We start from the raw sequence: 6,852 nt of genomic DNA on the forward strand, positions 1-6,852 counted from the left end.
TAGCGGGTACCATATCCTGATTGGCCAAGAGATCACCCAGTACTGACGCTGACCGAACCTGAGCGGAATTGTTACCTGCATAAGAGCTGATACCTGTACTCATAATGCTAGATGCTAGAGTAGCACCAAGTCCATCAGTCCGTGTAGGCAGGAGGGCTGGTGGCTGCAATCCGAATACAGAGTTTGTTGAGTATATGGGAATCGTGCTCGACGTAGTGGCTGTTATTGTTGACGTGACTTGTTGTAGTAGTCCTTGATTCGCCGCACTTGTAACGCTGGGTGAGCCTGCTGGTAGCACACCTAGCAGGCCAGTGCTGCTCACTGTTGTTGTTACAGTTGTGCTGACTGCTGATGTGTGAGGGACATTGTCCGCGTCCAGCTTATCTGCTAATCTAGTTGTTATCTTCTGTAGGTCATTCAACTGTTGCTGAAGCGACTTCAATGACAGTTTTTGTGGAGGGAGTCTAGCTGGTGCAGGGGGGGCAGTCCCACTGTCGGTCGTTGCTCTTGTATTAGGTCTCCTCCCATTGTTGTTTCCTGGGTGAGGGTTGTCTGTCACTCCCTGGTTCCCTTTCTTCTTTTTAGATCTTTCAGATGGTGGCATCGCTAATACTCCGAGCAGAATAATAATTGATCATTAAAAGAAATGCAAAATATATAGAAATTTCCTTGGACCAAGAGGCCATATAACCAGTGTATCTCTACAAAAATATGCGCTCACGATACTATATATCAATAAATTCAATATAAATACTATAATCACATTAATAATAGTATAAATATTTCAGCTTAAGGTATAAATTGTTGAAACAATGATCCAGCTTAGATGTTAATAATACAAACATAACTTTACTCACTGGAATCCTTAGGCAGCTTACCATCAAGGATCCTTTCTGCCTTAGTGGCGGACTCTCACAACTCAATTATGACAAATCAAGGTAAGCACAGAACTACCAAAAAGGAAGTATGTCAACCTTCCTCCATGCACTGCAACACCCTAGATCCCTAACACTCAACAAGTCCACCCACCTTTGGGTCATGCTTCCTCTTAGGGAATTAAAATAATGAGAAAGACTGTGCGACAAAGTCACAACACCAAAATTAACCTGTGTTAACCCTCCTAGCAGGTCTAACAGGTAAAAATGTATACATAGACCCATAGTCACATCACCAGCATTAACCTGTGTTAACCCTCCTAGCGGGTCTAACAGGGAAAATATGTAGACATAATCTCATCACCAAAATTAACCTGCGTTAACCCTACTAGCGGGTCCAACAGGCAAACTATGTAGACATAATCACATCATAAAAAATAACCTGTGTTAACCCTCCTAGCAGGTCTAACAGGTAAATATGTAAGATAATGGTCTGTAGATCATACTGTCTCACAGCCAAGAATGTCAAATATCTCTCAAGCAAAATAATAATATTATAACTGTGTCAAATAATCACAGCCACCCTCCTATCAAATCATCCATGCCCAATATATCAGATAATAGTCTGTGAATCGCACCGAAATACAGCTAACAAGTCACACCATTGCACAAACTGGATCTAATGAACCTGATAAATACAGGGCAGCTTACCACTGTATTCTAAATTATCACGTGCACAAGAAAAATTAATAAATTCAATCCACCGCTTCCCCCTTTCCACAGGGCGTATCTAAAATACAGGGCAACTTACCACTGTAGTCCAAGCGACACCAGATGCCAGCCAGGGAAGGGTGGGAGGGCACAAAAGACACAAATACCAGTAATCTTCCTGACCAAACTGGTGTCCAAACTTCTCGATCTTAGGGGCGCTGTGAACTGGCTGAATTTTCGTATGCCAACCACATGGTTTTTCAGTGCGTTGATTGGCTAGAACGGAAACTTCTGCGAATGCTGATTGGCTGTTCTAAGTAAACATTCAGTTTAGTGATTGACCCCTGTATCCCAAATCAGGAAACCCCTTGGGCCCTTACAAATTATATAAAGCCATACCAAATCCTACCAGGCCGTAACAAAACAAAATGACCGTCACGTCCGGCCTAAATTTTTATTTTCGTTTCACGAAAATGTATTTATGCCTACCTTATCGGCCATTAAACATCAACATAAGACCCATAATCACTCCACGCTATCTTTTGGTGCGAGTACTAGAACTTTAATTGACTGGCATGAAAAATAAAACATGACAAATACATACTATGTTCAGATTCGAAATGAAAAAATCATTGCTCAAATTGTTACACCTGGCATATACCATCTTTTCACTCATTTTGTTTCTTAAAATATTTTTAACATACTAGAAATATCCTAATCTACAATTTTTCACAATTTTTTCTACCCGCCAAGGGAGCGTTAGCGACAAAAAACCCCCCAAATCGAGCCAATAGGCGAATAAAAAAGGCCAGTAAGGTAGGCATGACACAAGGTAGGCATAAACAAATTATCTACAAGGGATGCAATCCAGTTCAAACATCACCTAAAAGGGGTTTGGGTGTAATACCAAACAGACATAACAATATATCTACAAAGATACATCAATCCCTACAGGGTAACTTACCACAGTAGGGATCAAACGTTAATCTAAGATATTTTAGGGAGATGGGCAGTGATTGCACCCCGAACGCTCCTGTAATATAAACAATGGCCGTGATCTGAAAGGTGAAGTCCGTCGGGAGCAAAATACTGGGGACAGTGTCTGTCTGCCAGTTTTGCATGCCTCCACAAGTAGAGATCTTTAACCTCGCATGCCTCTTTCCTTAGATCAGTCAGATACTTGACCAGTCCTTCATTGTAATGTATATATGGAGGATCGAAGACCCTAGCCAACGGTTCCCCCAGAATGACAATACGTGCTCCCGTACGTACCTTGACCAGTGAAGCCACGTTTAAGACTCTCAAGGCAGTTACCTCGGACGAATAAGAAGAAGAATAACAATTCAGTATGTCATTACAGCCCAGCTCCAAGTAAACCAAATCTGAGTCTGGCAGGCAACCGCTCTGTGCCAAACCGCCGATTCTATCCACATTACCACCCGACACCCACTTCCAAGACACCTCGCAATCTTTTAACCATAAATCTTGACTGAAAGCTCGTCCTGCTGCGGTATACCTTCTCTCGTGTACAAACCGCTCTAGTCTTCGGATGAAGGAGTGTCCTAGAATAAGGACTTTCGTTGTTGCGCTTGTACCTTCAGCCATGATAGAATTAGAAAAAACACCGACTCCAAAGATTTTCACAACAGCAAAAGATAGCAGAGCAGAAAAATCCAATCTACAGGGCAGCACACCACAGATAGAAAGTACAAATAGAAGAAAACTCACCGCAATACTAGGGCTGTTCTGAGAGTCACCACACTAAAAAGACAGTGCACAAAAGACACAAATACCAGTAATCTTCCTGACCAAACTGGTGTCCAAACTTCTCGATCTTAGGGGCGCTGTGAACTGGCTGAATTTTCGTATGCCAACCACATGGTTTTTCAGTGCGTTGATTGGCTAGAACGGAAACTTCTGCGAATGCTGATTGGCTGTTCTAAATAAACATTCAGTTTAGTGATTGACCCCTGTATCCCAAATCAGGAAACCCCTTGGGCCCTTACAAATTATATAAAGCCATACCAAATCCTACCAGGCCGTAACAAAACAAAATGACCGTCACGTCCGGCCTAAATTTTTATTTCTATTTTCAACAATTAAGTGGTTAACCGGTACTCCTGTATTGAATCAGCCACTAAAATTGCAGTCCTCAAATATTTCTAAGATTCGCAAAATGATGAAGTCGTAATTTAGTAGACAGTCCTTCTTGCGCCTGTGGCTCCCGATGTGAAAGCGTTGTCCACTATTTATCGTACTGCCCTAACTACAACCAACTTAGAATATCCCTTCTCTGCAATCTTCAGGACCTTGTAAGCTCAACCCTTGATTTGAAAACTTTGTCTGATCCAGCCCTTACTCATCTTTTACTCAGGGGTTCACCCTCTTTATCAAATGAAACAAATGGAAACATTATATATCTTAGCCAGTCATATATCCCTGAGACCAAACGTTTCCAAATTGATTAAACATTGTCCTTTAAAATCTTGTATGTATTTATGTATACTTGTTGGATTACCTCACCCCATACTTTACTTTATTCTATTATACTTTGTATTGTCCTTTGTCTATTTTATTTCAAATGTCCCAATGGTGATGATGATATTAGCTCTTGTTCTTTTATATGTTTACCAATAAAAAAATGAAGTCGCATCACCATGGTTCATGATGACACGTGATGCTTTTTCGCTGTCGTTTGGTTCCCTAGGAGATCGTTATTATAAGAAATACTAGTGAGGAACACAGGTGCATCAATCATTCATAATATATACAGTACAAATGAAAAGCATGTAGATTGCATTGTACACCTCTTTATTTTGATATCAATGGTACACCTCTTCATTTTGATATCAATGGTAAGTAACAAGCTATCAAAGGGGGGCCATGGGCTCTTAAAAGGAACTTCTACACAATTTGAGCTAATTGCTGAAAAGAAAGGAAAGAAAATTGAAGGGCTTGGCTGGGTGATGATGGTTTCAATCTGAAATATTTTGAAAATAGCACAATTTGAAATTACCGTCCATCGACTAGATATGCCTGCATAAGTTTAGCAACACAACGGATATAGGTTTCCCCGCGGATAAAGGTGAACTAGCGTTACTCGAATTTCTTGTATATTGTTTGTAGAATACACTTCGATCGTTTGTAAGTCCCTTAGAATTGTTACAAATACTTGTTTCCAAAGCTTTACCTTGTGCCAACTCTTGTTGTACAGTAAAGTGTATCTATTTGTACATGTAAATAATGTTATCAATTATGTCAGAAACAATTGACTTGTTGAATATATGTTATTTTTAATATGCTTTGTAAGTCATGTATGAAATATCTGTTGTCAAAACGTTTATCTCATGACAACTCTTGCATGGTAAAGTTTTATCTATTTCTATATATTATCTAATTATAGATATTATTAATTGCGTCAGAAAGGATTGACTTTTTGGATGTACTTTATTTTCTAAGTACACTGTATGTATAGTAGAATACACTTTGTACGCCATTTAAAGTTTTCACAAAATACAATGTACACGTTGTCAAAACTTGAATTTAGTATCAACACGTGAACAGTAAAGTTCAACACCAATAGTGTCAGAAATAGGGGTGGGTACCAGCCGGACCTAATTGTGCAAACTTCTAAATGGGTGACACTCAAAACAATGGGCAGATTTTCTACAATGGAATCTATTTGGCGAAGTATCTGACTCCCGCTGGCGTTTCAAAATCCTACCTTCATACAAAGTCTGTAAGTTTGACTGAAGAACATTATTAAAAATAACTAAAAAAAAAGTATGAACTCTTACTCTTACTAGCTACTTCGCTGTTATTTTTCTTAACCAGCAAGCGCCAAAATGTGTAAACCCCTGCGGATATAATCTGGTCATTTTGTAGTTGGACGAAAATTTGGTCCACTGATTTTTTTTCAGGTACTAGTGTACCTCTAGTTAGAAACGATTAGTTGGATGTATCTTACTTTCTTTTGCATTTGTTCAAGTAATATACACTTTGTAAGTCATTTAGACTTCGAGTGCATTTTCTTTGCAAGTTGATTACTTGTTGTCAACACTTGTTGTACCCTGTGCCAACTTTTGAATGATAAATTTCATTCATTCATTTATTATCAATTGTGTCAGATAGAAATTTACTTGTTTGATGCATCTTACTTTCTTGCACATTGTATTATTGTATGTAGAATACATGTAACTGTTAACTTTGTAAGTCATTTAGGATTTCCATGAAATACTTGTTGTCATGACTTGTACTTGTGCCAAGTCTCGCATGGTGAGAGAATGTATCTACATATATACTGTAAATGCATTTAAGTTCGCGAGGATTTGACGGTAGCGGGAAAAGGATTGTTCGGTGTAGCACCAGGCACTGTAGTCTCTTACTGCCATGGAAAAATGCTCGCGGTGGATTTAAGTTCGCGGTGAATTTGCAACGTAAAAACCTCGAACATAAAACCACCGCAAAAATTTCTGCATTTACAGTATTGGTATTATCAATTACGATAGAAAAGAATACAGCTTTGAGTTTCTTTTATCTGCTTCTTCATCTGTGTAAAATACTCAAGTTTTGTCAGGCACACAGAGTTTATACAAACTTGTTGTCAAAACTTGCACATTGCGTTGTCAACTCTTGCTTATTTATGCTTATCCATAGATATAATCGATTATGACATAAGCCAATAAATCATTCACGGACTTCACTACCACAGCTTTACAACGACTCTATCATTATCTTTATGACTTAACATCCTGTAGCACGTTACTTTATTGAATGAAATCGCGAAAATCATTCACAAATTCACCCAGTCGAGTATGTTCCAGTCTATGAGTATTTTGTGAATGGCCAAACAACTAGGCCTATTCCAACAGTTGCCCACTTAGATTAGTGCTTACATTGACCTCCGACCTTGCACTTCGGATATGGATCGCTTGATGTCACTGCTGCATGGTCTGTCTTTGCCCTCAGGGCGCTCAGGCAATCATATACTAGTACAAAGTATTCTATCAACGCGCTGTTGTAGTTGGTTGCATGTTGATAGACTTCATAACAACACCGTCATCACCTTCAAGTCAATTATTCTTGTATTTCAAACGAAATTATGAAATCGGTCAAAAATGCGCCAGTCTAGAATGTTCGACATCCCCAATAGTTTGTTATTTTTCATTGCGTCGTAAATATTGTCATGTAATCAATTCTGGTGTAAAAATTATCTGTCAATGAGTGCTGCGTCACCCTATAGAATTAAAAATCCAGCGACATAGAG

The sequence above is a fragment of the Branchiostoma floridae genome, chromosome 17 (genome assembly GCF_000003815.2).
Source record: "Branchiostoma floridae strain S238N-H82 chromosome 17, Bfl_VNyyK, whole genome shotgun sequence".
Classification (NCBI taxonomy): Eukaryota; Metazoa; Chordata; class Leptocardii; order Amphioxiformes; family Branchiostomatidae; genus Branchiostoma; species Branchiostoma floridae.